Below are 10,661 nucleotides of genomic sequence, written 5' to 3'. Positions count from 1 at the left end.
TCCCTCTCTCATCCCTGGTGTATAAGCCTCCCTACTCTCTACTCAGTTAAAATAACCACACCATTTCCCATTTCCACCTTGCTAACACTAGCATCCTCCTCTCTGGAGATCCTTCTTCCCCTTTATCTTTATGATTCTTTTTGATTTTCCTGGCTCCTCCTCCTCCTCCCCCTCCTCCATCTCCTCCTCCTCCTCCTCTTCCTCCATCTCCTCCTGCTCCTCCTCCTCCTTGCTCTACTTTTTAAAAACATGGCTAGAGAGGTCATAGGCCCTAGGGGAAAAATTACTACTTTTGTTTTGCTAAAATGACATGACATCAAACCACCTTTTATGTTTATACATAGACAAGGCTATTGTCAGCCTTGGCCACAAAAGCTTCTCTTTATAGTGAGTGACAGTGAATGCAGAGATGCATAGCTGCTCAAGATGCTGAGGATAAATGACCATTGAGTACTTTGCCCTAAACAGGACATTTCTACCACTCCTTTAAGGCTTGGGGAACATCACAGAAGAGGGGGTGGAAAGAATGTAAGAACCAGATGATTGAGAGAGGGGCTGCAAAATGCTGTCTTCCAGACAGGACATGGCCCTTGTAATCATGAACTCACAGCAGCTGAGTTGTCAACACTAGGATTGTACAAAGGTAGGCCTGTCAATTGTCAGTCATGAATGAGAGATCGGCTTATGCATCCTAACCTCACCAGGGAATTATTGGCTGTAGATGCATGCTGGGGAAGAAAAGGTCATTGTCTTCAGTTTGTACCCACTGGTGAGCCGTCCATGTCACCCATGGTCACATGGATGACCGTGTTTATGCTTAGTGAGTCACAAAACAAAAGATGTATACAGAAGAAAGAACCTGTAGGCAAGAGGAGGGTGTTGACGGGGTGGGAGGAAGAAAAGAGAGCGTAGAAGGTGAGAGTAACCAGAATACAGTCTATCCAAGTAGGAAACTATCAAAGACTAAATTTAATTAAAAACAGGTTTGCAGAAAATAAAACAAAGAACAAAATTTTCAGTAAGAGTAGAGGGTCACTTCCTTAATGGCTCTGGCCACATTTCCTGTACCCATGAAGCATCTGTGGTCATCACATGAGAAAATGCATCCTTACCATTGCAGGAACTTCTACTGAACAGCCCTCATCCAAGATTAGCCAGGGAGTTTTCAGAAAGCAGAGAGCACACTCAAAGGTGGAACACAGCTGCTCAAAGTGGTCCCTGCAACAACATAAGCATCACCAGAAAGCTTGCTAAACTTCTCGAATCTGAATCTCTGGGACCAGCAGCAGATTCCAAGGAAATAATCTGCAAAGATAGAATCTATATTTCATTTAAAATTTTAATTTACTTTTAATTGACATTTAATAATTGTACATATTTATGGAGCACAATGCGCTATGTCACTACATGTGTATAGAACCGGGGATGTAGCTTAGTGGTAGAATTCCTGCCCAGCATGTTCACAGCTCTGGGTTAATGCTTCAGTACAACCCAAAGTGACCCAAACACATATACCTTTTGTAATGATCAAATTTGAGCATTTAGAATATCAGTTGCCCTGAACATTAATCATTTCATTGTGTGAGAGTATTAAATATCTTTTAGCTATTTTTTGATGGACACATGGTAAAGATGGCACTTATGTGCCGTGGTGCGATATATAGACATCAAAAAAATAATGTCTTGTCATTTGTGACGACATGGAAGAAGTGAAGAGCATTACTATCAGTAAAATAAACCAGGCAGAGACAGACAAATACTATGTAATCTCACTCATCCCTAGACTTTAAGAGAGCTGTTCTTATAGTGCAGAAGAGAGAGTATCAGAAGCTAAACAGAACAAGGAGGTGGGATCAGAAGAGATCTGTCAAAAGCCACAAAACTAAAAGTTACAGAGGAGAAGACCAGCACGTACTTATGTCCTAGCACTGAGAGGTGGAGGCTTCTGGACGATCAAGAGTTTGAGGCCAGCTGGAGGTTCTGTTTCCATTACACAGTAGGGTGACTACGTCCTTCAAAGTTGTGTAGGAATCTAGGATTCAACAGGCCTTTCTGCCCAGACGGTTCCGAGTGCTAATAAACCTTAAGATGTGCTAGTGGCTTTCATAAAGGAACTATAACAGGTTCAAGGGCAGAGCAAAGATAAGCGGGAAGGGCCATGCAAACAGGGACTAGCGAGGCAGACAGAATACTAATGGGATTTAAGGGGAACTGGAGCCCTGGAATCCCTGAGGCAGGACCAGGGCAGTCTGGTGCTGAAGCAAAGTAGGAAGAGGGAAGCAGGGTGGAGACAGGACCCCTCACTGTCTTCTCTGTAGTCTTCTGTTTTCAAAGCTGAAATCCTCTTTGATCTAAACTAATCTAAAACTAGGGTGCTAAGGAGATTCCTGTGCAAGGAGCAGGACAGAGGCATGGAAGAGGATCTGGAAGGACAGAGGAAATCTCAGCAGCATGATATGCCAGTCATTTAAAAAATACACGTCTCATATACAAAGGTATTAACACAAAAAAGACATTTGAGCACCAAAACCATCTTATTTAGGTCCAGCTATACCACTCCTGGATATATAACTAAAGAAATATAAGTTAACACACCATAGACACACCTGTGCATCTGTGTTTATTGTTGTACTATTTCTAGGAAATGGAACCATCCTAGATGTCCATCAACAAATAAAGGAGTAAAGAAAGTGTGGTACATGTACCAGTGAACTTTTAAGCAGCCGTAAAGCAAATGAAATCATGATATTTACAGGAAGAAAGGATGCAATCGAATCATTATTTTAAGTGAAATAAGTCAGACTCAAAAAGACGAATGCCACACGAGAGAATCATATGTGGAACCTACATTTAGAATTATATATATATGTGTGTAAATTTTTTCAAAGAAAAATTGCTGGGATTAAAGGCATGCGCCACCACGCCTGGCTCTCACTATCCAATTTTAAGAAGGGAAATAGCCATTATTAATGTTCTCTTCCTTCCTCCTCTTCCCTCTCTTCCTCTTTCTCCTTTGTCTCCACTTTCTCCACCACCCTTTTCACCTCTCCCTCTCTCTTCTGTCTTCCCTATCCATCTCTGTATTATGTAACAAAATTATAGTAAATAAAGTATTGCATCCTGCCTTCTTCATTTAAAGTTATGTCCTGAGCATTTCCTTTGTGCCATTAAGGATTCTCTGAAAACATGTTTTTTGGTGGCTGTGCAGATGATTTAAAGATGACTGTTATTGTAAGCTGTCTCAAATCCTTTTGGGAAGTAGGTGGTGTATAATGCATGAATTATAAATGAAAAGCAAATTGTTCTTAATTTTTAGCCTCAACCTCTCAAAGTGCAACATCTCTTTGTGAAACTGCTTCTTGAAAACCACTGAAACTGAAGGGACGATGACAAGGACCAAAAATAAGGCACTGGGTGGAAGGATGCAAGCTTTGAACCGGTCCATACCTAGTTCACCCTACTAACAGGTGACTCTGGGAGAAACCTCACTGGCCAGGTGAAAGTGCTTGTATCAGCTGAGAGTCAAGGCCCTCATTGGTTTCAACTATGGTTTCTGATACAAATCTAGGACCCTTACAGAGAGAAGAAAGTCCCATTGTAGTGATACCTACCTCCTCCATCACTCTTCTCCCAGGTATTGTCAAAGCCTAACCAGAGTAGTGTCCCCCGACCCCCAAACAGTCCTTCCACCCTCATCCTGACACTCCTCTGCAAGGTGTCTCATGATCTGCCAGAAGATACATGAGACACTGGCCTTCTTTTTACTAGCTCTCACCATGGTTCAAATGGCCCCATGTGGTCAGGGCTACATAATGGCCTCCTCTCCCTCCCTCCTCTCCCCATTGCTTATTCTGTTTGCTTCATCCCTTAAATCTACACACATGCTCCCACCCAGGGCTTTGATATCTGTGCTCGTTCAGATTTCCTCATAGCTTATACCTTATACTTCTGTTGAAATGGGGCCGATCCAGAGGCCTCCTCTGACCCCCTTCTATAAGCAGCCCCTTTCAACATTGCTCCCCGCCCCCTTTATGTGGGTTTATTTTCCTGAGCATAGTTATCCCTAGGAACAGATGTATTTACTGGTGCTCTATTCCCACTAGGATAGGAGGTCCACAACATCAGGAGCTAAGTCTGTTTTAATTATTTTTTACCCCAATACTTTGAAGTATATTTAATAGGTGTTTAATAAAATATGCCAGTCAGAAACCAGTAAGTATCAAACAGCAAATGAATGAATGGAAGCTTTCTGGGAGTAGTTTCTCCGAGGGAAAAGATGCACAAACACTTGCCCTTCATGCTTGGCACAGGCAGTCATGCTCAGCCCGGGAGCCGGCTGTGGTGCGGTCTGTACTCACCGTTCCCTTCCCTCAGGCCTCTTCATGACCCCTCCCTGCCTCTCCTCCCGCTCTTTGCCCGCGTCCTCATTCCTTTCCTTCTCATGCAGGCTGTGGTTCCTCTTCCTCTTGCTCCACTGAGGCCCTCTGCACCTCATGATGGCAGCAACCACCCTTCCTGTTTTCACGGCACTTAATGGCTTATGAGGCTCTCGGCTGCCAGGGATCTCTGTATTTCCTCTGTTCCTGGAGGTGGATTTCACCTTCGTTTCAATCATTTGCTTAATCTGCACAGTTTATTGAGCACCTGCTCTGGTGGATACTTGGGCACCTGACAAAACAATCAGAAACGGTTCCTTATTTCTCTGAGCCCCAAATTAGGCAATGATACAATGGATAGTCTATGAAATGTTAACTTGGGGATGAGGGGTTACATGTCCCACGTGTGGAGCGTTTGTGCATCTCAAGTAATCCTTATGTTAGTTTCAAGTAATTTAATTCTTATATTAGTCCCTCAATGTGAGCCTAGTATTATTTTACAGACCGGGAGACAAAGGTTTCAAACACTTTCCAAAGAGTCTATGAGCCAGTGACTGTCAAAACTTGGGTAGGGCAACTCCAAAGCCCGTGTTGTAACACCCGGCTATTTGTCCCCCCAGGTGGCTTGGCTGAGTTTCTGTGTAGGGTGGGAGGTGGTCCAGGTAAGTTCTTTGATGAATTGATATTTGGGTGAGACAAGGAAGATGAATGGCATTCACCAGAGAAAAAGGAGAGGAAAATATTTCAGGTCACGGGACAAGACATTGCAGAGATAGGAAGTGGTATGAGGCCAGTCCTTCAAGGAAGTGCAGGAAACACTGGGGCAAAGGATGAAAGTGGAGAGTGACAGAGACAGAAGGTGGGGGAGCCAGACCCGAAATGTGCAAACTACAAGTTGGGGCTCCAATGTAAAGCTAGTCCTTCATGCCCCACGGTTCTGTAGCTGTGGATTCAACCAACCCCCAATCAAATATATGTGAAACGATTTTGTCTGTCCTGACCATGTACAGAGAGCTTTTCTTCTCAGTATTCACTAAATCTATTTGAACAGTGACTTACATGTCATTTTTCATTGTATTAGATATTAAAAGCCATCTAGGTGATTTAAATAACATATGGGAGAATGTGAATAGTTTATATGTAACATTGTGCCATTTTATATAAGGGACTTTGGCATGCGAGGCATATGTAAGAGGTCCTGGAAGCCATCTGTGATTGATAGGTGTGACTGTGTATCTGTATATTTATATAATCCACGTATGTATATAATTTATGTACAGGTGAGTGTGGGGAAGCTGTGCCTGGGAAGGAGATTTACTGTGGGTCCTGTAGCTTACATGTAAACACAATGGGGATTAGACCTCAGGTTCTGCCTCCAGAGTTGATGTTCCTTTCCTCCAATGTGGCTTCCTCCAGGTGTGCCCCCACTCAGACTCTGCCACCCCATAGACAAGATTAGAAAATCCTTTGCAGGATTAATAGGGGCAAAGCACTTCCCTGCTTGCTCAGGCACCACAGTGCACAGGCTGTCTCTGTGATACAAACATTAATTCATTAATTGAGAAAAATCTAACCCCAGAGCACCTGGTAGACCAGTTGCCATTATTGCATCCATTACTCAACATCTCATTCAGTGCCTGCTTCCTCCTTTGTCCTTGCCAGAAAGCCAGGAAAGAGGAGCGAGCTCAGCCGTTCAGTCTGGCAGACCGTTGCTGTTGTGCGTGTGTGTGTGTCTGGTTGAGTCCACGTTCAGTGCCATCTTCTTCTGTCCACACTCTGGCCATTACAGGGTTCTGTGTCATGTTTTCCTGACTGGAACTTCTGGTAGAGTATATAACTATGATGTGAGCCTCCATCCAAAGGTTACACTGTACTGGATGTAGAAATTGTCCATAATGAGAACACAGCTCGGAACTTGGTACCAGACTGAGGAACAAGGGAAGAAGTGGAGCTGGTGCCTTGATCGAGAGTCTTTTGTGAATCAGAAAATAGAGAAGCAACTCTGAGCCCAGTGGGTTTGCATGGAACACAACACAATTTGATCTTCACATATTTCCTTCCATGTATACATTGGATGGGAGATTCTGTGATTTTATTGTATATTATGTATATTGTAGTTATATTTTTCAATTATACATTCTATTTTGCTACACACATATATAAACATATGAAAAATATATGGGGGCTGGAGATCTAGCTCAGCAGGTTAAGAGTGTGTACTATTTTTGCAGAAGACCCAAATTTGGCTCCTAGCACCCATGTCAGGTACTCACAACCACCTGTAGTTCAGCTCCAGGTGCTCTGACACCCTCTTCTGTATTCCACAGGCACCTGTACTCACATGTGTACATGTCCACACATACACATAAACAATTAAAACAAATCTCTAAAAATATATATGTACATAAATACATAGATAGGTAAATATGCAGACATTTGCTAGGGTGGTTAAGTTATCAATGTAGAGATTAATGAATTTGAATTCGTCAATGAATAATCTGGAAATGGAATTTAAAATTTGAACACCAGACACAGAATCTTGACACTCTGCTTGCTGTTTGTATCTTAGCTGCAAGTCCTTGGTGCCTCTGTTTCCCCATCTTTAAAGTGGGTGGCATCCTCTGCTGTTTGGGGACTGTCTGTAATTAGGTAGAAGGATGCTGAGTGTCTAGACCCTCACCTCTCTTTCCAGTATGGTTCTGCACCAATTGTTCCTATGTAGAGAAAGGAAGGACCCTGGGACAGTAGGGATGAGACAGGGAGATGGAGAGAACTGGATCACCCAACTGTGCCTGGATGGAATGGTAAGCTGGTGACACATGAGTGCAGGCAGAACTTGAGACAGACTTGGAGGTGGCTGTTACTTCCTGAAATCTGGCTACATGGAGCCCAGGGACAAAGGACAATGATAAGACTACCCATCCCCCAGAAGAAGCTGTAGAAAGTGGAAAGAAGATATGGTTAGGGCCAGTCGTATTGAATCCATCACGTAAAGCAGAAGAAGGCAAGTTTACCCTGTAGTGGAGTGAACTCAGGCAAGGTGAACCAAGTAAGTATCATTTGAGCAACTTCTTCACCCTAGGATTGAGTGACATAGAGATAACGGGATACAGAAAGGCAGAAATTCTCTCTTCCCTTGAGGAAAATTCTAGAGACGTATGTAGAGAGGAAGAAACACACTCCCATTGAAATTCAGTTTAGGTTTGATTTTTCTCGATTATTGGGTCAAAGGGCTACTAAGCCAGCAGGCAACTGGAATGTGGCTCTCTCACTTGGGGGAGGGCAGGATCCTAACTAGGCTGTGTTCTGCTTCATGTTTCAGGAGAATGTCCTACTAACACATCCTGAGGTGCTTTCCCGGAACCAGTACAACGGTGGTTTGGTTCCTACCCTCCATTCTCTGAAATGGATCATGACAACTTATTCATTGAGCTCTCTGTACTACTGAAATCCACTCCCTGTTCTATCTCAAATTATACTCAGAGACTGTAACAAACCTAACATCCCCACAATCACACCTTGCCCCAAATAAACCACATATCCTTCTCTAATTAACTCCTCTCTTTACAAATTAATATTGAAAGAAATTAGAGTCTGAAAGGGTCTTCTTTCTGTGTTTTACTCTCCTTTGTCTTAGTCTAGGTGGGTTCATTCAGCTGGGTGAGTAAAATGTGTGTGTGTGTGTGCGTGCACGCATGTGAGAGAGATTCAAATTCATTATATAAATATATATGTATGGCACTGTCAAATGATTAAAAAAGAAACAATTCAGTTATAATTACAGCTGTAGCTCTAGTAGTAATAATTACTATTGTGCGTTGATCATTTACTAAGAAACAAGGACTCTCTAAGAATTTTACAACATTAATTTGTGAAGCCCTCACAACTAACCTAGGAGGCTACTGCTTTCATTGCCTTCATCACTATTCTGTACAAGAGGAAACTGAGGTACAAAGAGGTAGCAGGGATTTGCATGAGGTCACATAGTATGTTGTCCCTGGAGTCTACTCTTAATAAGCTGCATGTCTTGTGTCAGTGGATCAGTTAACAGACCTAGTGTTGTCAAAAGCAAAGACACAGTGGATAGGAAAAGAAAGAGAGAAGACAGTCTCCACAGCTTATGACTCTCCAGGAGTCTTTTCATGCTGGTTGTGTGGAATTACAGAGCTGTGGACTTAAACCCATTTGCAAATATCTGTGTCTTGTAGTTGGAATCCAGAATGCCTCATATCCCACAGGCTCATATTTTGAGTGCTTGGTCCCCAGCTTGTGGTGCTGTTTTGAAGGCTATGAAGCCTTTGGAAGGTGGAGCCCTCAGCCAGCATTTGTCATTAAGGGTGGGCCTTTGAAGGTGATGCCCACCTTTGGTTCTGGCTAGTTCTGCTTCTTGCGGCCATTGTATGAGCAGCCTCTATCATAAACACTCACTGCCACAGACTGAGTCACTGTTTCCATCCCTCCCCCGCACCAGATGGACCAAGACCTCCTGAAACTATGACTCACAAGAAGCCCTTCCTCCCATAAGTTGCTTCAATTGGATATTTTGTCTCAGCAATTGGAGAAATAACAAATACACTCCTCTTTCACAAAGTGGGGGTTTGTTCCAGGTATCTCATGCTGGGCTTCCTGCTGGAATTTAAAAATTCCTGCTGGAATTTTCTAAGAGGATAACTAGTTTCCAGGTGTTTCTTACTCTTTTTCTTTTAAAACTCTCTCTCTCTCTCTCTCTCTCTCTCTCTCTCCCTCTCTCTCTGTGTGTATGTGTGTGTGTGTGTGTGTGTGTGTGTGTGTGCATGTATGCAGGTGTCATGCATGTGTATGCCTGTAAGTGTGGAGGCCAGAGATTGACATTGGATGTCTTCCTCAATTGCTCTTCACCTTAATTTTTGAGACAGGGCCTTCTGAACCTGGAGCTCACTGATGTGGCTAGTCTGACTGACCAGTGAGCTTCAAGGATCCATCTGTCTCTGATCATCCCCTAGCACTTCAGTTGCAGATACTCCACCATGCCTAGCTTTTTATGGAATCTCAACTCAGGTCTTCATGCTTACACTGTAAGCATGTCACTGACTAAGCCATTTTCCCAGGCCTTCTTACTCTTTCTGGACCCATCCTTTTTCTCTTGATAGTGATCGTTAAATATTTAAAGCTTCCAGCATCTACTTCTCCTTTGGATCCAGTGCTTCTGGTCCTACAGGGTTGGACTGAGTATGGATTCTGTTGAGAACAGATCTCTCAATTCCCTTTGGTCCTGAAACCAGTGATGGGCAGCCTGGAAGCAACACTCAATTTTTTACACCCTCCTAGGGCCTCACTGCCTGCTCCTGTCTCTTTATATTACCAATATCCTAGGGCTTTAGGTCAATCCAAGGGACTTTTCTTGCTGAATGGCGAATTTTGCAAACTGGCTTTCAAGAGATTATTGTTAAACTGACATTTGATCTATTGATTTGTTTGCATATTAGCTTCATTGTCACAGCTCGGTAACTCTTGATGTTTTCTCCTTAGGAGAAAGGAAGGAAAAAAGAAGGAAAGGAAGAAAGGGAAGAAGGAGAGAGGTAGGAAGAAAGAAAGAAGGAGAAATGAGAGCCTCTAGGAGGATCGAAGAGTTGTCAGTCTCGAGATAAAGCTAACTGGTACATTGCCTGGATAATGTCTAGCACTAATTTTAAAAGAAAATGGCTCAGTATGGACATGTTTAATTCTGTAAAACATCTAAAATCTCACTCTTGTCCTTAGGAAAATCTTTTCTCCTAGTTCATTCTTCCTCTCACCTTTGCTTTACTATTCTCCCCAAGTGATGTCAAGATCAAAATATGCTTCTAAACATGGTTCTTGAATTTTTGCCTCAAATTGGTGCCTAATACATGTCTTCACGTCTTCAAGATTTTTCCTACATTATTATCCAAGAAACTCAAGGGCCTGTAAATTGCTTCGCAAAGAATTGAAAACTGTAAAGACTCAAGGGGATGATGATGATGAGTGAATCGAATTATGTGAAGCAATTATTTGTTGATACCCCCATGTGCTGAGATATGTATGTAGCCCTGTGGATGCAGAATGAAATAATAACTTATTTTTATTGAGTATTTTATACATACCAAGTCTTAAATGGCTAACTATTATTCCTTACGGTCTTTCTCCAGTTTGTTCAGAGCCTGTAGTCTAGCCTAGGACAGCAGTTTGGTGGCTGGGTTGAATACTGAAGGATGTAGAGCACCCTAGGGGAGGGGACTGCCAAAATCCTCTTCTCAGAATCATTGTGTCTAAGCAAGTTTTGAGACA

This window comes from Nannospalax galili, unplaced genomic scaffold (assembly GCF_000622305.1).
Source record: "Nannospalax galili isolate Female #2095 unplaced genomic scaffold, S.galili_v1.0 scaffold381, whole genome shotgun sequence".
In the NCBI taxonomy this organism is placed as follows: domain Eukaryota; kingdom Metazoa; phylum Chordata; class Mammalia; order Rodentia; family Spalacidae; genus Nannospalax; species Nannospalax galili.
Note: the sequence above shows the minus strand (reverse complement) of the source record.